The sequence below is a fragment of the Bos grunniens genome, chromosome 8, assembly GCF_055505025.1.
Source record: "Bos grunniens cultivar Pamir isolate PY7600 chromosome 8, Bosgru_T2T1.0, whole genome shotgun sequence".
Classification (NCBI taxonomy): domain Eukaryota; kingdom Metazoa; phylum Chordata; class Mammalia; order Artiodactyla; family Bovidae; genus Bos; species Bos grunniens.
This window is the reverse complement of record NC_141172.1, coordinates 38624494-38648969: the sequence shown is the minus strand read 5'-3', so window position 1 is coordinate 38648969 and position 24476 is coordinate 38624494. Positions and strand designations below refer to the sequence as shown.

At 40.7% G+C, this 24476-nt stretch overlaps 1 protein-coding gene across 1 annotated transcript in view; it reads right to left on the bottom strand.

Moving 5' to 3' along the window:
- The window catches only part of GLIS3 (GLIS family zinc finger 3), a 691476-nt gene that overhangs the window by 650847 nt on the left and 16153 nt on the right, over positions 1-24476 (bottom strand). Inside the window, exons 2-3 of the mRNA XM_086415266.1 lie at positions 13661-14177; positions 9325-9455 (exon numbers count right to left, since the gene is read on the bottom strand). The gene's annotated coding sequence lies outside the window, so the exon portion shown is untranslated. The remainder of the gene's footprint in view (positions 1-9324; positions 9456-13660; positions 14178-24476) is intronic.

Below are 24476 nucleotides of genomic sequence, written 5' to 3'. Positions count from 1 at the left end.
TGCAGATCAGGGGCCCACTGAGAAAGACCTCAATCAGGAGACATTCCCACTGGGATACCCACCTGCAATGAGTTCAGTGGTACCCTCCAAAGCATGGGTCCAAATGTGAACTTCAAAATGTGACCTTCTTTGGAATAAGGACTTTTGCAGGTAAATTAAGTTTAGGATCCTGAGATTAAATCACCCTGGCTTAGTGTGAGCCGTAAATCCAATAATGAACATTCCTGTAAGAGACAGAAAGGACACACATAGAGACAGGGGCAAAAGCCATGTGAAGACAGAGGTAAAGATTGGAGCTGTGCTGCCACAGCCAAGGCAGCCTGGAGCCACCGTGAGCTGGAAGAGGCAAGCAGGGATCAGCTCCTAAAGTCCTGAGAGTGGGCATGGCCCTGTTGACACCTTAATTTCAGGATTCTGGCCCCCAGGATGGCTAGAGGATAAAGTCTTCTTGTTTTAACTCACCCAGTTGGTCGTAATTTGCTACCGCAGTCCTAAGAAAATACTGCTGCTGCTGCTGCTGCTGCTGCTAAGTCGCTTCAGTCGTGTCCGACTCTGTGCGACCCCATAGACGGCAGCCCACCAGGCTCCCCCGTCCCTGGGATTCTCCAGGCAAGAACACTGGAGTGGGTTGCCATTTCCTTCTCCAATGCATGAAAGTCAAAAGTGAAAGTGAAGTTGCTTAGTTGTGTCTGACTCCTAGCGACCCCATGGACTGCAGCCTACCAGGCTTCTCTGTCCATGTGATTCTCCAGGCAAGAACACTGGAATGGGTTGCCATTTCCTTCTCCAATGCATGAAAGTGAAAAGTGAAAGGGAAGTCGCTCAGTCATGTCTGACTCTTCGCGACCCCATGGACACAGCCTTTATCTTCCTTTTTAAAATTTTTTAAAATAATTGTATTTATTTATTTTTGGCTGTGCTGGGTTCTCATTGTTTGTGAGCTTTTCTCTAGTTGAGGGGAGAGGGGGTACTCTCTAGTTGTGGTACACAGGCTCCCCATTGCCGTGGCTTCTCTTGTTGTGGAGCACAAGCTGTAGGGTTCACAGGCTTCAGCAGTTGTGGCATGTGGGCTCAGCAGCTGTGGTTCCGGAGCTCTAGAGCACAGGCTCAACAGTTGTGATGCATGGGCTCAGTTGCCCCAAGGCACATGGGATCTTCCCAGACCAGGGATCAAACTCATGTCTCCTGCATTGGCAGGTGGATTCTGCACCACTGAGCCACCAGGGAAGCACTTCCTTTTTTTTAATTTATTTTTTAATTGGAGGAAAATTGCTTTACAATGTTGTGTTGGTTTTTGCCGTACAACACAAATAAGCCATAATTATACATATATGTATATTTACATATGTGCATATATGCAGGAGGCTCCTTCTTGAGCCTCCCTCCCTTCCCCGATCCCATGTCCCTAGGTCACCACAGAGTGCCTGGCTGGGCTCCCTGTATTATGCAGAAACTTCTCATCAGCTATCTATTTTACACACGGTAGAGTATATATCCCAGGGGCGGGGGAGCCTGGTGGGCTGCCGACTATGGGGTCGCACAGAGTCGGACACAACTGAAGTGACTTAGCAGCAGCAGCAGAGTATATATGTCAATGCTACTTTCCCCATTTGCCCTACTCTCTCCTTCCTCTACAGGGCCTACAAGTCCATTCTCTGTATCTGAGTCTCCATTCCTTCCCTGCAAATAGGTTAATCAATACCATTTTTCTACATGCTAAATATATATATATATATATATGCATTAATATATGATACTTATTTTTCTTTCTGACTTACTTTACTTTGTATAACAGGCTATACCTTCCTTTGACATCACCCATTAGTTGAGTTATTTGACACAATACCTCTGATTATATGTAGTATATACTTTTCTTAAGCCACATTTTTATAAATATGAGAGATTACTAGAGATTAATTGAAATCTCACAGCTACTAAGTACTGCCTGTGACATCTGGATCTAGTTTTATCTGATGTGAGAGTTGAGCCCTCAACCTAGTATGGTATCAGAGCAGGTTACTTACTAAACACCCTCATACCAGAAGCTTAAGATGACAGAAGCTTATTTCTTGTTCAAGTAACAGTCCAATGTGGATATAAGGTGAACAGTTTTCCTGGGGCGATTCTGGAGCCCAGGCTCCTTCCGCCTGTGGCTCTGCCATCTGCTACACCTCAGGGTTCCTTGCTTCCAGACGCAGATAGGAAAATAGGAGATGGAGAAAGCATGCTTGTTTTTTAATCACCTCCTCCCAGAAGGACCTCCCTGGTGGCTCAGGTGGTAAAGCACCTGCCTACAATGCAGGAGACCTGGGTTGGATCCCTGGGTCGGGAAGATCCCCTGGAGAAGGAAATAGCAACCCACTCTAGTACTCTCACCTGGAAAGTCCCATGGACGGAGGAGCGTGATAGGCTACAGTCCATGGGGTTGCAAAGAGTTGGACACGACTGAGTGACTTCACTTTCTTTCTTTTCTTCTTTCCCAGAAGGAATGTGTCTCAGAAGGAATGTGTCTCCTCTGTTCACATTCTATTAGAAAAAGCGGCTCATATGGGCCCACCTCCAGGCTAGAGGCTTAGAACTCTAGCCCCAGGCTGGGAAACTTCTTCCCAGGAATAGCTCTATACTTTGGATAGGAAATATAAATGTGGTGAGGAGCTGATCATCTCTGCCATGACAGTACTGATACATAGATGAATGAGTGAGTGAGTGAACGAGTGAGTGAATGAAGAGATCTTGCTTCTCACACTTCTGCTGACAAAAATAAAAGATGTTGGTCTATTTAAAGGTGCCGTTCCTGGTAGGAGGAAAACTAACTAAATTACCTAAATAGAGGAGTCTTCAGGCTCACTAAGGTCTCTAGAGTTATCAAAATAGCATCAAAACATTCCCTCTTTTCTGAGGACACTGTGCAGAGATATTTAATTGTCCATGTATGTATATATGAACTAGGCCATCCAATGTTTCACTGGTCAGTTGGATGCCCATATTGAAGACTACATTCCAACCATCTTCAACATTCATTTTGGCCCTTTTGTTCTGAACAACAGGATGTAGACAGAAGTGGTAAAGAATCACCTGCCAATACAGGATACACAGGAGATGTGGATTAGATCCCTGGGTGGGGAAGTTCCCCTGGAAGAGGAAATGGTAACCCACTCCAGTATTCTTGCCTGGAAAATCCCATGGACAGAGGAGCCTGGTGGACTACAGTCCATGGGTCACAAAGAGTCGGACTGAGCACACGTGCCAAATATCAAGTATCCTTAAAAGAAGGGTTCTTTCTTCCCTTCTTTCTCCTTCCTCCAGGCTGGAAGTTGAGGAGCCAGGAGCTTCCTAGGTTTGAGGAACAAGCTAGAGGGAACGCAGTTGTCTGCTGATCGTGGGAGCTGCCAAACCAGTCCCAGATTGTCCAACTCTAGATTTGATTTACATGAGACATATCAGTTTCTATCATGTTTAAGTCACTGTTGTCTTCAGTTTTCTATCACCCGCAGACTGCCCTAATTATGACTAATACACACAGGACTCTTGTTTCTCTTTATCAAGGAGTATCATCATGCAAAACACACCGTTAATGACCAAACCAGCCTCCACCACAACTATTTCTGCAAACCGAAGGATTTGTCTGGATATTTTTTTATCACTGGCATTTCTGACTTCCCACCCTCAGTCACCTCAGCTGGCATCAGTTGATGTCAGGGCTTGCTAGGCAAGGTTACCAACAACTTGACAAATAGGAGGAAATTAAGGGTTTTCTCTTAGGCCTGGCCCACAAGTTGCCTCACTGTCAAGCCTGTCTTACCATTGAGTGACTCTGGTGGGTTGGGTTAAATGTTTAATGGTAGAAATCCTTGCAGACAACTGTAATCTGCCTGGAAGTTACAGCTTCCTATTACCCTTGTAAACCTTCAGGGACAGAAGCTCAAAAATGACCCAGTTCCTACTGATACTTTTACAGAGAAGTTTGCCTTACCTAATACCTCCCTGGTTAGGACTGCTAGCCAAAGTAACCTTCAATCCTGATGCAGAGGCTGACACAAGGCAGGCTTCTACTGCTGCATGGCAATATTTCTGTGGAAAGTTCTGCTCATCAGTGGGGAATTCAAATTCTCAATTTTGACTTATGTAGAATCTCAAAGTTTCAGGATACACCATAGGACACTGGTTCTAGTTCCTAACTCCAAGAAAGGCTCCACTGAGATCACTGTTGACTTTTTCTCCTTAGACCAGTGGTTTGCAATATTCATTTGACCATGAATGCTTAGAGGAAGTGATGCATCATATGGTCCACCTCCCTAGAAATACAGTATATATATTCATGCAACATAAAACTTTGTCCCTGATTTCCTGAGGTGCCAGGCCCCCTGAAGCCTATTCATGAGTCCAGAGCCCTCAGGTTAAAAAATCTTAAAAAAAATTTTTTATTGGAATATAGTTGATTTACAATGTTGGGTTAGTTTCTGCTATACAACAAAAATGAATCAGTTATACATACAGATATATCCACTCTTTTTTAGATTCTATTCCCACATAAGTAATTAAGCTTATTTGAGTAGAGCTCCCTATGGTATACAGTCAATCCTTATTAGTTATCTATTTTATATATAGATATATGTATATGTCATGCCTTTGAACCTCGGAGCAGATTTAAAAACCTCTGGAGTTATCCAATGTTTTCTTTTCTCCACTTCTGCTCTTGAATGAAAGTAGACCAAAGTCAGTTTTAGAAGCTTCGGCTGCTCATGGACTTTACTGATATTCATGACCAACAATGAGAGGAGTGCTGCACACCCTTCCCTACTTCCTGCTCCGAAGTCCTTTATCTGAGATTTAGGGCCCATCTAACTCTCCTTTCCTGCTGTATCTCCCACAGACAGCCCATACTTGGACATCTGAAATGTTTGTTTGCTGTTTCCCACACATGCCAAGGTGCTGCCTTCTATCCTCTGTCTTTGCTCAGACAATTTCCTAACCCTATACACCTCTTGGTCCATCACTATCTGTCAAAATACCACTCATTCTTCAATACCATGGAAAAACAGACTTCTTTATAAAGCTTTTCTTGAACCCTTCCTTTGTGTTCTTAGCCTAAGTTTCAACATCTGTTAAAGTATGAACATCTATCAGATTAGTTGGGCTGCCATACAGCAGAATATTTGAACTCTTGATGTTTGAAATCAGAATAACTGGGTTTCAATCCTGGCTCAGTCTCTCTCTTGCTATGTCACCTTGTATACATTTCTTAACCTATCTGTGCTTCAGTTCCCTCACTGACAAAATAAAGATAGTAACAGCCTGTTTCATGGTGTTAAATGAGCTAATCCATGAAAAATCCTTACTGCAATGCTTGGCACACTGAAAGCATTTGGTAAGGTGTAGTTATTTTTATTTTATTAATAGCATGCCTTTGTCTCCACCCCCTATCATTAAGCTATAAAGTAGCTGAGGGAAGAGCCTGGGTCTTAGTCATCACTTTATACCTCATAGAACCTAGAAAGAAAGACAAATAAGCAAACCTTTGCACATAGTAAATACCTAGTATATGATATTTGAATTTAAGTGAATCATCCATAAAAATGTAATCTAAGAATTCGAGATAGCACTGTTGTTATCTGCATTTTTATGAATAGATGAGAGTACATGGAACCATAAGATACATGCTATATTGAGACTAGAAACCATACTTGGCCTTGAAAAAAATCCTGATTATATATCTCTGTCCTAATTCCAGGATTTATATTCCACCACGGAGGCTATGCCAAGAATTCCCATCTTCTCAATTAAAGTTGTTTCCCTTCTCATTCAATTATACAGACATTTATTCAGCAATTCCTGATGGCATACACTATGTAAGGGATCAGATATAGCCTTCTCAGGCTCCTGCAAACTAGCTGCCTTTCAGCACTGGATTTTGAGCTCAGGACCCAGGTCATGCATTCATTTTCATATTCTATGAACTTGAAGCCCAATGCTAGACAGCAACCAGTCTGCAGGATTTTCCTCTCTGGTGACAAGAGATGTATACTTATGGCAAATGGTAGAATAGCATGTCATGCTTCAATATAAAATAATTTTAATAATATGTATAGAAAATTACCTAGATCACATCTGACCACTCCACCTACTGAACTGACCCAAATAGGCCCCTGCCAAATAGAAATACTAAGGTAAGGTAACAAAAACATTTTCCACATAACCAAGTTTGATAAAAAAAAAAAAAAAAAAGGAATTTTCAGGTGCCAAAAATGGCATGAAATCAAGTTAAAGGAACAAATATGAGCTGATACCAGGAGGGGGCCCCACGAATCTCAGATGGAGTTATGGACCCCGGGGGCAAGGGAGCTGGATTTCCAACATCTACAGAGAAAAAAAAAAAAATGAGTTCAGGCCCAAAGGAGGCTAAGAATGGAGCTGAACTCCCTGCAAAAGTATATCATCTGCCTGGGGTTTTGAGAGGGACAAAAATAATTACCTGTGAAAATTAAAACTCTGAGCCTACACCACACAGATTTAGGGTCTTAATTTATAAAACATTCATGATGTGGAAGCTCTGGCTGGTAATTTAACATAGCCTAGGGTCATTCGAAGAAGGCAATGGCACCCCACTCCAGTACTCTTGCCTGGAAAATATCAACCTGATATTCTTCCCATTTGATTTCTACCCTACAAAAAGAGTTACCTTATCATAAATCAATCTGATCATGTTGCACCTGCCCCCTGCTTAAACTGTCCAAGGCTTTCCCACTGCTCTTAAGGTTAAGCTCCTAGGACTTCTCTGGTGGTCTAGTGGTTAAGAATCTTTGCTTCCACTGGAGGAGACATGGGTTCAATCCCTAGCCAGGGAACTAAGATCCCACATGAATAAGTGTGGCCAAAAAAAGGAAAACAAAAACATGGAATGGAGGAATGAAGAGTGTGGATGCAGGGTTACCAAGGTAAAGACTGATACAATGGTTCTGCAGGAAAAGGTGAGTGCCTGAAACTAAGACTGTTTTTTCATGCATTACCTTAGCTAATCTTCAGAACATTCCATCTTTTTCTTCAGGCATTTTTATAAGCAAGGAGACTGGAGATATTAAGTGACTTGTTCACATAATGGTAGATCTAAAATGCTTAGCAAGGTTATCTGACTCCAAATCCAGCCGTCTTTCTATTTAAAACAACTGAGATAAGCAGGGGAGACAGCAAGAAACCCTGGAGTGGGAGCCAGGAAGTCCAGTGGTGACAGGAACTGGCCAGGTAATGTAAAGGCTGAGGCAGGTCATGACCAAGACAAGAGGCAGTGTTGGGGACCACATCTGGCTGAAAGGTGCATATAATTCTAGCTCTAAATTACTGTTGATATATTGAAATGCAGACCCAGTATTTTAAGCTGTCCTAATTTTAAGAGAAGTTCAAACCTTGACTTTTGTGTGCAATCATTCTGGTTATAAAACCTTATGCAGAGCAAAGAGAACATGTGTGCAGGATGAATGTGGGCTGTGGATACCAATTTGCAATCCCCAGTCTAGACGAATGGGAGAGTAGCAGGAAAGATGTACTATTTTCAGTATACACCTAAGCTTGTATCTTATATGGAAAATATTTGGGGAGGGCCCTTATGAATAATCTTAGCAATAGTTATCCAACTTGAACTTTGATGGTTCCACAGAACTGAGAAGTTAGGATCAGTTAATCTGTAACTAGCTTTATTGTTCCAAGATCACTATGTTCTGTTAAAGCAAAGAAACAACAACCACAGGAGGATAAACATCTTCATTCTTTGATCCTGAGGCAGGCAATGGGCAAGAAACCCAAATGGCCACTGTTGGAGAATGTGTGGATTACTGACAAGGCTACTCTTGTTACAAAGAAAATACAGACCAGCGATAAACTGATAGTGGCTCTTAATTCAAACTCCCAGTAGGAATTGTAGTCACTTTTAATATGCCAGAGATCATGGGAAAGTTCATCTTTATCTCATTTTGGGTTCCTTTCCTTAGCATTTTTCATTGAAGGAATAATAAGATGTCACAAACTGCTCTTCCAAGAGATACTATGATCAAATAAATATTTGCTTTTTAGTTTCAGTTCCTCTCACTCTGGCATGTGGAAGACCTTTACAGGTTTTCTGTTTGACCTCACCCTACCCCAAACACCAGCTAAGTACAAGCCGCAGAAACTGTTTGGATCCTTTTTCCTATGGTGTTTTTTTCAAATGTCAATCTGTATTTTATGATTTCCCAAAACAGATATAATGTGACATTTAATTTCCAATCTATTTGAGAACAAACTGTACTTTTTCTTACAGGATTGATTTATAATAAACAGCACTCATCTCCTATTAAGTAGAAATTGGTCTTAACAGACTATGAATATACTTAAATTTTCCATTTAAGTGGATTTTATAATGTTGTTAATATAGCAATGTAAAATAAATGATAAGATATCTTTATCTTATTCCAATTGAACTGGCCTGTGAACCATTTGAGTACAATAATGGGGGAAATCAGTCCTAAATATTCATTGGAAAGACTGATGCCAAAGCAGAAATTCCAATACTTTGGCCACCTAATGTGAAAAACTGACTCATTTGAAAAGACCTTGATACTGGGAAAGATTGAAGGCAGGAGGAGAAGGGGACGACAGAGGATGAGATGGTTGGATGGCATTACCGACTCAGTGGACATGAGTTTGAGTAAGCTCTGGGAGTTGGTGATGGACAGGGCAGCCTGGCGTGCTACAGTCTATGGGGTTGCAAAGAGTCAGACATGACTGAATGACTGAACTGAATGGAGGAAACACATATCATCCCACCTGTTACTGGACATTATAAGAATTAGATGAGCTCATGGTAGCAAGAAGGTTTTAAAAATTCCCTGCATTGTCTTTGCAATCAGGCTTCTTCCTGTGCAGCCATTTTCCAAGTTTGTAGTTTGCCTCTGAAAGACACACTCAGGATGGGTGTGGAGAGCCAGCTTGCCTCTCCACATGGTCTGCAGGCAGCCTCACTGGAACCACTGGCCACATTCCCCTATGGTGCTTATTTACTCAATTAAATCACTAGCAACTCAGTTGCCATGGCTTTCATGAACGTTATTTTGTAAAGAATATTCCTAATTTGAGGTCCTAGAAATTTTCTTATATTCATTTGTAATTTTTAAAAGGCATCAGAAGTCAAAAGGAGAAATCAACCACAGCCTTCACATATTCCTGGATCACGGAAAGAAGAAACTGAGATAGATAGCTTTACTTATATCACTTTGTGTTAGTGAGGCTAGGCTAACTACTAGGTCAAATAACCCAGAAGTTTTGACACACAATTGGAATAAAAATGTTTCTTACTTCCATCACAGTTCAATGCAGGTTGGTGAGGCAGGGGAATGAAGAGTTCTGTTCCACATGTTAACCAGGGGCTTAGGATCCTTCCATCATGTGCTTTTACCATCTCTTAGTCCGTAGTTGGCAAACTTTTTCTGTAAAGACCCATATAGAAAACATTTTAGGCTTCGTGGGCCATATGGTCTCTGTCACTGCAGCACAAAAGCAGCCAGAGGCAATATGTACATAAATAAGTATGGTTGTGTTCCAGTAGAACTTGATTTACAAAACCAGGCTGCTGCTGCTAAGTCACTTCAGTCATGTCTGACTCTGTGCGACCCCATAGACGTCAGCCCACCAGGCTCCCCCGCCCCTGGGATTCTCCAGGCAAGAACACTGGAGTGGGGTGCCATTTCCTTCTCCAATGGATGAAAGTGAAAGTGAAGTCGCTCAGTCATGTCTGACTCTTAGTGACCCCATGGACTGTAGCATACCAGGCTCCTCTGCCCATGGGATTTTCCAGGCAAGAGTATTGCCTTCTCCAGGGGCTGTAATCCATTGACCCCTGCTCTAGAACCTTGTCCCTCTCTGCATTGAGACAATAGACAGAGTGAGCACCATGGAAGAGGCACATGTGAAATTAATGCCCATCCCCATGTAACTGTTCTGAGGATTATATTAAACAGTTTGTAAAGTGCTTAGTGTAAAGGTCAGTATGTAGGATTTGCTCCATAATTGGCCCTGTCATTTTTTTTTTTAAGTATAGGAATAAAGTACCTTTGGTATTTACAAGAGGAAATGGTCATACTTAATTGAGAGAGATCAGAAAAGGTTAGAGTTGATTCTCAAAGGTGGGGTAGGCTTTTATTTTTATTTTTTTAAGTAATAATACTTTTAATAAAATTAAGTTCTTAATAGCACATTTAATACATTAACCCTCCCCCTTCTTGGTTTCTCTGCATTTTGTGCAACATCATTTTGACTTGATTATTCATGGGTCCGTTTTGTAGGCTTTTAACATGAAAGAGTCGGGAACGCTTGAGCAAATGCATAACGGTTGGAAGCACTGTTAAGTTAGTTAGCACACAGTTTGGTTTGGCTGTAACACAGGGTTATTTGGAGGAATCAAGGGACATGAGTCTGGAAAAGTAAGAAGGCTTTGAACACCAGGTTTAAAGTTTAGACATATAGCAGCAACAGAGAGCCATTGTTAAGTTGTTGAGAAGTAAACACAAATTTTGTGTGCCAAAAATCTGTAAATTTGTTGTTTGAAACCCAGACTGTTTTCTAACACAGTGCAAGCAATTGGAGTTAAGAGTTCCAGGTTGGTCCACAAAAGCTTGTTTCTCAGGTGTTTATAACCTGTATTTGCAAGGAATAATTATTTTACTCAATCAACATACCCAGAAAATTATTCAGCTATAGAGCTATATAAATGTTGCTTTGATTCTCATTGTCTTAACCTAAAATAAGCTTTCCCAGGAAAAGTTCCTCAGTTAACATGTACAGAGATTTATGGCCAACTACTAAAATTCCTGGAAGGGTATGCCATGATAAAATATAGATTCAATTTTTTTGCCAACTCATTTGGATGCTGAGAAGTAATTTGCATGGAGGTGGAACCATGAAGTCAGAAGCTTATTTAGCTGGGCCTTCATTTCCAGATCCCTAAAAAGAACTACTTACCCCTAATTGACACAAACCTGTTGGGCTTGTTTTTCAGAACCCATCTGTGTTGAAAGCACTGATTTCAGCTGCCGTCTGTGCAGGAATCCCTGCTTCCACCTGCTGCTGGAGAAATCTGTTCTGGCATTCAGGTAAGTTCTACCTAAATAGCAACTGAAAGGAAGCCTCAAATTTGGGAGCACCCAACACCAGTGCCTCATTCTGACATTTCATGTTAACAGTCATTTATTCACTCACACACCACAAATATTTATGAGTATCTGCTGTGTGCCACATACTGCACTGATACCAGAGGTAGTAGAGACAGCCCATGAGAATCACACTGCAAACGAGTGTTTCACTACAGCATTACAATTTATCTTATGGGCGTACATAGGAAAAGAGGCATCTAAAATTGTCTATAGGATTGGGAAAAAGCTTTTCTGAAAAGATAGTATCTGAGCTGGGATGTAAAATAGAAGCTTTAGAGAGAACTGGAGGACAGCATCTCATGTAAAGAAATCAGCAAATAACAAAAGCATTTGATTACAGAGCACTGTGCATATTCAGTGAATATTTGCTAAGGGGCATGAGTGGATGAATACATGGATGTGAAGAAATTCTTTGGAAACCCTGTATTATCTTCTACCCAGTGATGTCAGTGCCTTGAGGTTTAATTTCAATTCTACCTCTAGCTCTCAGAAGACAGCTTTCCTCATTCTGTTAAAAATTTTAAATCTTGACAATGAAAGATCTTCATCCTAATGCACATTTTAAGCACTGAACACAACCCCATACTCAGTGCTAGGATTTCCCATTCTAGGAGTTCTGAAGCTGCCTCTTACCTAGTGCTCCAGACCCCAATTCAGAATACAAACTCTTAAGGACAGTTCAGAAATACCCTGGGCTGATAATTGGGTTACTACCAATAAAGTCACTGAGTCAGCAGGCCACTTGGTTTGGTTGCTGGTCAAACTGTGGAGCCTGAAGTCTCCTTCCTTCCAAATCATGCATGTGATGGGATGTACAGGCTCCAAGAATTAGCTGGTAGCAGTTTTTTTCTCCCTTAAATTTCTTTTAGGAGACATGAGTCCTACTCCAGTACCTGGATTCAGGTAACAATCCTATGTCCAGTCCTCCAACTCTCCTGACACATTTTCAAGGCTCTGTTACCCAAAAGAGCCGTATTCCTAACTGTTACTGCCTGCTTCCAGACCCAAAGGCCAGCAGTCCTGTAACTCCAGCCCCACCCCCCACTTACAGTTTGTTCATTTCTGATATACTGAGACATTTAATCTTATGCTTGTAGTCCACTTATATTTTAAGGTGAACGATACGAAATTTCTAAAATTCAACAGCTTTTACCTATGAGAACTGCAATCACAGAAAGTCAACTTAATATTTTTTTGTGGATTTTATTTTTTTCATATTTTATCCATTGTGTCTGCATTTTGGAGCAGAGGGTATGTGTCCAAATATAATTTATTTTTCCAATTTGACCAGAAGTCTCGTCTCTTAAAATGAAATTCTCATTCATGATGAGTTAGAAGTTGACTATCAGAAAAATAAATAATGAAGATGCAGCATTCTTAAGGTCAAAAAGAAAGATCAAAGGAATGACGTGTAACCCAATTAAGGAGACTAAAATGGAAGGGAATAATGATGGAAGAGGAAATACCAGGGTTTAAAAGGGGGGCAAGATGGGATTAAAGAATCAAGAGGACGCTGTTAGAGAATACACTTGTGAAACATGTTTCTAGAGGCCAGTTCAAGAAAAGTGAGTGTGAGGTCCAGGAAAAGGAATGCTGCTGCTGCTGCTAAGTCACTTCAGTCGTGTCCGACTCTGTGTGACCCAATAGACGGCGGCCCACCAGGCTCCCCCGTCCCTGGGATTCTCAGACAGGCAAGAACACTGGAGTGGGTTGCCATTTCCTTCTCCAATGCATGAAAGTGAAATTGAAAGTGAAGTCACTCAGTCATGTCTGACTCCTAGCGACCCCGTGGACTGCAGCCTACCAGGTTCCTCCATCCATGGGATTTTCCAGGCAAGAGTACTGGAGTGGGGTGCCATTGCCTTCTCCAGGAAAAGGAATAATAGGCTTAAATGTTAAGTGACTGCAAAGAAAGCAGATTTGACCTAAACTCTGGGTTGCCCTAGGAATTCAGTCAGAAAGATCCTTTATTCCCTGCAAAAAGAAATAGTTTAGCTGGCCTAGGTTCAAAGAGGTAGGTTCAAAGAAACTCAAATTACGTAGATCCATCTCAGGTCGACATGCTCAATTTTGCTTTGTATATCCCTGTCTCTTGTTTGGCTGTAGAGAGGTTCTATCCACAGTAAAATCAAAGTGACTTGACTCCCTACAGCTAGGTAAGGTACTGGTGATTTACCACAGAGCATCAGCCCTGGAAAGAATTCAGGGTTAAGACCATGGTGGAAGGAAGAGAAATCTCTTGATCTGGTGTTTAATTTCTGTAGAGAGAACCAGGAGAAAGTGACAGGAGCTGACTGTTTGAGATGTAACATGCAAAAAAAAAAAAAAGCTCTTTTGCAAAATAATGTATACCACTTAAATGTTAATTCACAAGAGGATCATAATAACTACTCTGCTTCACACACACAAAAATAAAGACACCTAAGCAATGCCTGTTTCCCCAACAGAAGTGACACATAACCACATGCTAAGTTTCCACTCACCTTTCTGTCTGAGTTAGCATCATTATCTTAATTATCTTCCAGTTCACACATTTTCTTTCTTTTTTAAAAAACAAGTATTTATTTATTTTTGGCTGTGCTGGGTCTTTGTTACTGCGTGGGCTTTTCTCCAGTTGTGGCAAGCAAGGGCTCCTCTCCAGTGGTGGTGTGCAGGCTTCCCATTGCAGTAACTTCTGTTGCACAGCACCAGCTCTAGGGTGTGCGGGCTTCAGCATTTGCGGCACGTGGCCTCCAGAGCACGAGCTCAGTAGTTCTGGTGCATAGGCTTAGTTGCTCCACAACATGTGGGATCTTCCTGCATTAGGGATCAAACCCACATTTCCTGCACTGGCCAGGCAGATTCTTTACCACTGAGCCACCAGGGAAGGCCCCACACATTTTCTTGAATGAACTGGAGAAATGAGCTTTTGTCTCTGGCCTCTCTTTCATATGTGAATCATTAAGCCTCCTGTAATTCAGCTGTGTATCAGTCTCTTTTTTCCAGCAACTTCAAATTCACCTGTATGAAGCAAAACATCTGGTTGCTGGACATGACCTCATAAGTCTGGTATTCTGATTACCTTGTCAGTTATCATGAACAAAGCGAGCTATTCCATCATTAGAAGTCTGGCTTCCTCTACTTTTATGTATTTTTTCCCTTGCCTCTCCTACCTCTCTATTTAGATGAACACATGAGAAAAGCCAAAGCTTCTGGTGTATATGGCACCAGTGACATTTGCATTCCCTGTAGACACACCCTCTCAGCCTCACTAGCCCAGGCTTTTTTGCATCCGAGGATTGAAAACTTGTTTTCAGATTTGATTACAAAATTGCTTCAAAGATGTTATGCTTGAATAAATTGTCTGAAAAGAACTGAGTGAAAACCTTCTTAATGGGCTCAGTTTTAGTTCCTTCTTCCCCAAGATGCCAAAACATCTTACAAGAAACATGAGGGTTAAATATATAATTTTTCTTTGTCATATGAAATCTGTCCCGTTGCCTGGAGTTGCACCTCATACATTTGATCTCATATATGCTAATTGGTTGCATTTTGCTATTTTAATCATTATGCATCAACCATAGGGAATATTAGAAAGAAGGAAATCCAAGGACAGCAGTACAGTATAGTGTTGTGTGAGAGAAAGGGCACAGGATTTATTTCTTAGTCTCTCTGGATCTCAGTCCATTCAATCAGGAATATAGTACTTATCTCACAGGAGTTGTACTTATCTTTGAAAACTGCAAAATGCTAGAACATTTTTATCACTATTTTAATTATAATATTAACAAAATCATACAATGATGAAGCAGGAAGGGACCCTGGAAATAAACTAGTTAGGATTTAAGAGATGAGGAAACTGAGGATCAGACAGTATACATCTAGCATGTTGAGGGCAACTCAGACTTTGAATATCTCAGGTACTCTCATTACTACAAGGATCATACAGATAAAAAGACAGAGGTTGGCTGGCTGCCAGTTGAGGAATCAGTGGTTGTGGGGGTTGTTGGGAACTGGAAGTACATTTGCCCCATTACTGGTTTCTGCATATCATTTTTTACCATATCACCAGGTAGGTCCAGGATTGCCAGATCTAATCTTTTCTAGAAAACCAGAAATCTAAATTTTTTGATATGTGAAGCCTCCTACTAAATTTTAAATGATATTTCAGTTTTTAAAATAATGTTGTATAGGTCAAACAATATCTGAGGGTCAGAATTAGCCCATGGTTTACCAATCTCATCTACACAGAAATGTCCAAATTCTTTCTCATGGTATCTAAGGCCTTGCTTCCTTCTTCAGCTCACTTCCTATCTGTCCTTGCCTGTGCTTAGACACCAGCTTAGCACTGAACAGGTCATAATTCCACAAATACACCTACTGATTCTCATGAACATGCCCACTGACCGTCCCTCAATTACTCTTGCTCCTTGCTTGTGCTGTACTTTATGCCTGCAATGAATCTTTCTCCCATATTACTGTGCATCTTATCTTTCTAATGAGGACTAATCTCTAAACAGTCTCATCACAATACCACATAATATGTCCACCCATTATATTTCTACAATGTCTCGGACATATCCTTGCATTTACCTCACTGTATGGAAAGTACTTGTTTTATGCCTGCTGTTGCAATCAAAATCTCAGCTAATGCTGAGAAATTAAACTCTTCATTCTTACTCCAATGCGACCACTGATCACCCTTCCTGAACTTCACTCTGCTTCTTGACTGGTCTTTGATTCAAAGTACTGCTGATCTGCTTGAACAGATGCTTATATCTTCTCTCCAATGGATGGCTTCATGGAGGACACCCTCCTCAAGGACTCAGGTGACCTTCTCTCTCCTCTTGATGGGAGGATGTATAAAGCAATGCACCCCTTGGCATAGTCCTCTCTTCAGCACCTGAGACCAATGTATTCTATGCTCAAGTCCTGTTCTTTTATTTTGTTTTCGCTTTTGTTCCTGTCCTATTTGTCCTCCAAAGTAGTGAAGCTTTCCCTAACTGATACTGGCCACTAAAGCTCTTTTGGAGCTCTCATCTAATTCAGCCCAGTTCAAGATCTTGCGATCCCTCACTGCAACAATGGTGGGTCAATGCAGCGGGGAAGAAAGGGAGAGGTCAAATCTACCTGAATCGTATGGCGTGATAGGGGATGACTGACTGATCAAAGGAAAACTGCGGTGTTTTTAACTGAAGAAAGGTGAATGAATACCAGACAAACACAGATAAGTACTGCACCAGATCCTCTTAATGCCCAGTCTAAGATTTCCTCCACAGCTCCCTATTATCCCAATCGGAGTGGCTACTTGTGTGTCTGCCTTCAGATTCCTGGTGTTTAAGCAGAATAAACTCAAGTTTGGCTTATTTATCAAAACAAAGCCTTTGAAGTAAAGTTATAAAGATTTCACTTTAAATTGGCAGAACCATGGACAGCACCCAAGTTTGCACAGTAGTCTTATCATTTGAAATAGGAAGAAATCTTTTCAACATGTTAAAAACCTCTAATTTTATAGATGGAAAAAACAAAGGTTATTATGACTAGCCCAAGATTGTAGAGAGCTGAAGCTCAAGTCTAAGTCTTAAAATCCAGGCCCCTTTGCCCCATATCCTGCTTTCTCAACACATTATGATAACATGGTAACATGAGGGAAAGAGCAAAGGGACAGATCTAGGGGACAGTAGTGGACACCTGTTATTTCTCCCTTTCTAGCATACATCTCCTCTTATTTTGATAAATACATCTCCATTTCTGTCTTGGAGAACTACCCTTCCCCTTTGGCAGGGTATATAGCCTACTCTCCTCTGGTCAGTGGGTGTAATATGGCCCAGACTGGGCATATTAGGTTCTCTCTCCCATGCTTTCCATATAAGCAGGGTTACTCAAGAAAAAACATATAGGGACTTCCTTGGTGGTCCGGTGATTAAGAATCTGCCTGCCAACGCAGGAGACACCAGTTCAATCCCTGATCCAGGAAGATTTCACATGCTGCAGGACAACTAAACTCATGTGCCACAACCACTGAGCCCATGCTCTGGAGCCTGTGCTCTGCAACAAGAAAAGCCACCACAATGAGAACCCTGAGCACAATGAAGAGTAGCCCCTGCTTGCTGCAACTAAAGGAAGCCCCCACACAGCAACGAAGACCCAACATAGTCAAATAAATAAATAACATATTTTAAAGGACATACAGTAGGAGGTGACATATTCCCATGCTGATATCCTAAAGTGGATCTCCCAAATTTGAAGAAACTCTGATTTCATATAACCTAAAACTGTGCATGTGTGACAATAAATATTTTTTATTCTTTTTAATATACTATAGCTCTTCCTTATTTTTATACCATTCATCTCACCAAAACTATCAAGAATTAAGCAACATTTAGTGTTTTTACACTTCATTTGGTAATTTATACCTTTTCCCAGAGTCCTGGGTAGATAGTGCAAAGTAGAATTTAGCTCTGAGATAATAACTGATTTCTCAGTCTAAAATAGAAATATTAAAAAGTCTACTCCTTAAATCTGCCTTTGTGACATATTCTAAAGTTATTGTTCTTCCACATGGGTGAGCTCATAAATTGCTGAGTTTTGATTGATTTATATTTCATTCACAGCTTGTGTGAGATTCCCTTCCATCTTACAGTCTTCAGTTACCCTGAGTTCATTTAAAAATCTGTCACCACAGTCTTTACAGACAACTAAATAGCATTAGCCACAATTTGTTGATGGAGAGATTATTAACAGAATGGGAGTGGGAGGGCAAGGGAGAGGAGAAGAATGAGGCATCCTGTGTAGTAAGAAAGAGGCTGGTAGAGGGTCAGACTTGGGATAGTAGGGTTCCGGTTCTAGTTCTGTCACTGAGCAAGTTATCCTGGGTCGATCATATTTCTCTGAATGGATGAAACTGCCTCTTACATTCCTTCCAACCTAACATTGGAGGATTCATCCAGTCATTCATGCAATTAATGTTTATTCTTTAACATCATGTATCAATCAATTATGGAGCACTCAAAGATGATGTGTTTGCTTGTACCTTTTCAGATCCTGAAAATGTACATTTATAATAAAATCGATTGCACTTTCTGTAGGAGAAAAGCAGATATTTAGCAAGTTTAGCAGAAAGTCATTCACATTTGACACCCTCTGTGTCCTTGTTTCAAGTGGATTTTGGCACTTACATCTTTGGCCCTGTAATCATGTAAGGGCTTTGAACTGCAGAAATGCCTGTATCATGCTGGACTAAAAATCCAAGATCTGGATTCTGGCCCTATAGCTCCTTCTGTACATATGACTGTGGCAGACTTGTTAGGACTCTGGTAGATACAGAAACTTAAGGCCACTTAAACACTAAAGACCATAAATTACATGGGAGAGCTGAACCACCAAGCTGCAGGAGATCAGAAATGCACCTGAGCACCTGGAACAATCAGTGACTCAGGCTCAGCCAGGACTCACCTTTCATCTGGTCTCTGCTCCTCCCAGCAAGCTAGCTTCATTCTCTCTCTCTTTTTTTTTTTTTTTTTTTTCCAGACTGGTTTTCCCTGCCTTTCTCCGATCTAGGCTATTAAATTTATATATTCACTCAATAGCTGTTGCCTTTGAGCCTGACTGAGCAGGCACTGTTCTAGGCACTAGCAAAATAGTAGTGACAAGGAAAATGTCTGCCCTCAGGGACTCGTGTACTTGTGGAGTGGAGAAAGTCGCAGAACAGACATATGCACAAATAATATATAAGGCAGTATTAACTGTTGTAGAGAACAATAATAAGCATAAGAGGTTAGGGACTACTGAGTGGCTGCAGCGGTAGTGGTGGTGTGTTATTTTGTAAAAGTGGTCAGGGAAAGTCTTCTACTGTTTGGTTATATTTGAACAAACCATGAAGTTAGGGAGAAAGTAAAAAGAAAATCTGGTGTAACAGCGAATACAAAGACCCCTAAGTGGGAACATACACGTGACATGTTCAAGGACAAACAAGGGGCCAGTATACTGGAGTAGAACTGGGAGAAAAGAAGAGTACCAAGAGACAAGATCGGAAAGGTAACAGTAGCCAGGTCATATATTAATAGATCCAAGATCACTATGTTTACTCTGGGTGTTTGCTCTGAGATGGAACATCACTGGAAAATACTGAGCTGAGAAGTGAAAGGATCTGACTTCTGTTTGAGTAGAACCACTCTGGCTGCTGCATGGAGATTAACTTGGAGGGGAGGAAAGCGAAGGCAGGGGGCCTATTTAGGAGGCTATTTCAATAATCTAGATAAGAAATAATGTGGTAGAGTTGGTGAGAAATGATCATATGCTGAATATATTTTGAAGGCAGTTAGTCAACATTATATGCTAAAGTACTGGATGTGGTGGTAAAGGTGGAGAGAACCAAAGGTAGCCTAAGACAGAGAGTAGAAGAAGCCTGAAGACAAAGCCCCAGACCTCCTCAACTGTTAGAGATTGAGAGCTTGGAACAAGCCTGCAAAGAAGGCTCAGAAGGAATAGCTAGCAAGATAAGAGGAGAAGCAAGAGAGAATGGTATCCCATAAGCCATCTGAGAAAACAGAGGAGGAAGAAGTGATCGACCATGCTAAAAGCTGCTGAATGGTGGAGAGAAATGAGGCTTGAGAACTGACCACCTAGCAGGACCACATGGAGAAGGCAATGGCACCCCACTCCAGTACTCTTGCCTGGAAAATCCCACGGACGGAGAAGCCTGGTGGGCTGCAGTAGGTGGAGTCACAAAGAGTCAGACACGACTGAGCAACTTCACTTTCACTTTTCACTTTCATGCATTGGAGAAGGAAATAGCAACCCATTCCAGTGTTCTTGCCTGGAGAATCCCAAGGACGGGGGAGCCTGGTGGGCTGCCATCTATGGGGTCACACAGAGTCGGACACGACTGAAATGACTTAGCAGCTGCAGCAGCAACAGGATCACAGGGGCTCATAGGTGACTTTGATAAGAGCTATTTTCAGTGAAATGATGGAGACAAATCCTCTGAAAACTTGTGCCACTGAAGAGGTGCTGAATTTTCAGTTCTAGTTTTTAAAATCCCAAAGATGAACCCCGATTAATACGGTTCAGATCCAGCATTCACCTTTAGGCCAATAAACTATGACCAAGAGAAAGGATAACATTATAGGTTAGTGGTAGGTTGATCAATGTTGGGGGTTCTCAGGCTGTCATGTAGGAACATGGACACCTAAGATTTACGTGTAGATTGAGAAAGGAATCAGGAGGAGGAAGAAGAGGTCACTAAGGATCTCCCCAATGTTGGGTTTGAAACTTAACCTTTAATTATAAAATGGCATTGACATTCCCTCTTTATAGAACTGGTGTCAAAATCAGATTAAAAAAACGGACTGTGATGAATGAACTCTGCACATCCTGTAACTTCTATACAGACATGATAGTGTACCACAATAAGCATAATGGTTTACCATCATGATGTCAAAACAGAAGGGCACACCCCGGTGGCACATCTTCAGGCATCAATCCCTGGCCACACTGTGCCCCGTGAAGAAGCTAGGCATATATCTTGTAGACTAATATAGCTGGATGTTCTGGCTAGAAGCACAACTCTTTTTCCCAAGTTTAAACACGGGGAGCTCTTAGAAAAAGGTACTCCTAATAGCTGTCAAAACAAAAAGCTGAAAAAGCTATCCCAAGGATAGCATAAAGAAAGAAAGAAAGAAGAAGGAAGGAAAACAGTAAAAAAGGAAAAGAAGGCTAAAGAAAAGGAAAAGAAAAAAGAGACATTATTGGCAAGGAGGGAAAGGAAAGAGGCAAATAAAGGAGTTTATTTCATTTATGTACAATATATTATTTATGTATGTGTTATTCTTATATATAAACACATGTATATACATGTACATGTGTATATGAACAGATATATGTACAATATATATTCATAAATGTATGCCTAGATAGGGGGGCCAGATAGAGAGGTATATAATATGTTCCACGTTGGACTATAAGGAGAAAGGTTAAATTTTACATTCCTGTCCCATATCATACAACTGAATAGTAAACTGCTTGTTAAACTGCAAAATACTGCATTTATTAGTAATATAAATCAATAAGAGCAAAAGACAATGAAAGCTAAAAAAAAAAAAAAAAAGAAGAATCCTCTACATGCACCAGGGATTTGTCCTTGCTCTTTCTTTCTACTTCTGACAAGGCATTTCCAAAATGAAGTCTTTCAAAAATAAAGACATACAGATGGCTAACAAACACATGAAAAGATGCTCAACATCACTCATTATCAGAGAAATGCAAATCAAAACCACTATGAGGTACCATTTCACGCCAGTCAGAATGGCTGCGATCCAAAAGTCTACAAGCAATAAATGCTGGAGAGAGTGTGGAGAAAAGGGAACCCTCTTACACTGTTGGTGGGAATGCAAACTAGTACAGCCACTATGGAGAACAGTGTGGAGATTCCTTAAAAAACTGGAAATAGAACTGCCTTATGACCCAGCAATCGCACTGCTGGGCATACACACTGAGGAAACCAGAAGGGAAAGAGACACGTGTACCCCAATGTTCATCACAGTACTGTTTACAATAGCCAGAACATGGAAGCAACCTAGATGTCCATCCGCAGATGAATGGATAAGAAAGCAGTGGTACATATACACAATGGAGTATTACTCAGCCATTAAAAAGAATACATTTGAATCAGTTCTAATGAGGTGGATGAAACTGGAGCCTATTATACAGAGTGAAGTAAGCCAGAAAGAAAAACACCAATACAGTATACTAACACATATATATGCAATTTAGAAAGATGGTAACAATAACCCTGTATATGAGACAGCAAAAGAGACACTGATGTATAGAACAGTCTTTTGGACTCTGTGGGAGAGGGAGAGGGTGGGATGATTTGGGAGAATGGCATTGAAATACGTATAATATCATATATGGAACGAGTCGCCAGTCCAGGTTCGATGCACGATACTGGATGCTTGAGGCTGGTGCACTGGGATGACCCAGAGGGATGGTATGGGGAGGGAGGAGGGAGGAGGGTTCAGGATGGGGAACACGTGTATACCTGTGGCAGATTCATTTCGATGTTTGGCAAAACCAATACAATATTGTAAAGTTTAAAAATAAAATAAAATTTAAAAAAATAAATAAATAAATAAATTTAAACAGAAAAAAAAAAAAAAAAAAAAACAAGGATCTTGAAGAGCACTAGCCCCACATGAGCCCAATTACTCCCTGGCTGTTTGTTACATACTTAAGGGGACATATTAATTCTTTGATATGAAATGAGCCCTATTTTAAGAAAGGTTTAAAGGAATTTTGTTCCTGTCCTCAGAGAATTAATAATTTTTAATAACTCCTAAGACCTGTCTGACTTCTTCTCGGGAAGTGCAGATATCCTCTTATTTTACCAAATCAGAAATTCTCTGACAAGTTTCAGAACATGAATATGTTACTCTTTTTCTGTGATATTTCCATCTTCTAAAATGAACCACACAAAATCAAGATAAAAGACATTGACATTTTGAAACCTCAGATATAAATTGAGTTAGTATCTAGTTAGACTTTATTCTATTTTGTGTTTCCTTTATAATCATGCTTATTAATATGTCATCCATGTATACCCCAGAGAGATAAGTTCCCATGATGTTTTTCTTTTTAAAATAAGTCATCTATATTTCTTACATAGGGGATGTATTTTCTACTTATGACACTTAAAGAAATAATCACACAAGAGCCTTTAAGACAGAGTAAAATAAATAATTAACTTGTTAAAACATCCATACTACCCAAAGCCATCCATAGAGTCAATCAGGCCCTGTCCAGATTTCAATGGCAATTTTTACAGAAATAGAAAAAAAAAATCTTAAAATGTACATGAAATCACAAAACACTCTAAACAGTCAAAACAATTCTGAGAAAAAAGAACGAAGCTAGAGGCATCACACATCCTGATTTCAAACTATATTATAAAAATATAGTACTCAAAACATTATAGTATTGGCATAAAACAGACACATAAAACAGAACTGAGGGCCCAAAACTGAACCCACACATGTACGACCATCTAATATCTGACAGAGGCCCAAGAATACACAATGAGGAGAAGACAGTTTCTTCAACAGACAGTGTTGGGAAAACTGAACAGTCACATGTGAAGAATGAAAGTGAACTCCTATCTCATACCATTCACAAAAATTAACTTTAAATCAATAAAAGACTTGTAAGACCTGAAACCATAAAACTCCTAGAAGAAAATGGAAAAAGCTCCTTAACATTGGTCTTGGCAATGATTTTATGGTGTTTTTATGAATATGACACCAAAGCACAAGTAATGAAAACAAACCAGTGGAACTACCTCAAACTAAGGGATTCCTTAGTTTGGCTCAGATGGTAAAGAATCTGCTTGTAATGCAGGAGACCCACGTTTGATTCTTGGATCAGGATGATCCCCTAGAGATGGAAATGGCTACCCACTCCAGTATTCTTGCCTGGAGAATGCCTTGGACAGAGAACCCTGGCGGGCTATAGTCCATGGGGTCACAAATAGTTGGACACAGCTGAGTGACTAACACTTTCACTTTCACACATCAAACTAAAAAGCTCCTGCACAGAAAAAGAGAAACAATCAACAAAATGAAAAAGCAGGGCTTCCCTAGTGGCTCAGTGGTAAAGAGTCCACGTGTCAATTCAGGAAACAAGGGTTCAGTCCCTGATCTGGGAAGATTCCCCAGTGCTGTGAGGCAACTAAGCCCGTGCACACAACTACTGAGCCTGTGCTTTGGGGCACGGGAGCTGCCACTACTGAAGCCACGTGCTGCGACTACCGAACCCCACATGCCCTAGAGCCCATGCTCCACAAGAGAAGCCACCACAACTGAAGAGCAGCCGCCTTCGGTCCAACCATAGAAAAACCCATGCAGCAAAGGAGACCCAGTGCAGCCGAAAACAGATAAATAAAACAATAATTTTTTTTTAATTTAATGAAAAAGCAACTTATAGAATGGGAGAAGATATTCACCAACCACATATCTGATAAGGGGTTAATATCCAAATATATAAGGAACTCATAGAATTCAATAACAAAAAGAACAAATAATCCAATTTTAAATGGGCAAATACTCTGAATAAACATTTTTCCAAAGAAGATATTTAGATGACCATTCAGCACCTACATGAAAAGGTACTCAACGTCACTAGTCATCAGGGAAATACCAGTCAAAACCACAAGGAGATATCACCACAGACCTGTTAGGATAGCTATTATCAAAAAGACAAGAGATAACAAATGCTGAGGAGGATATAGAGAAAAAGGCACCCTCAGACATCGTTGGTAGGAATGCA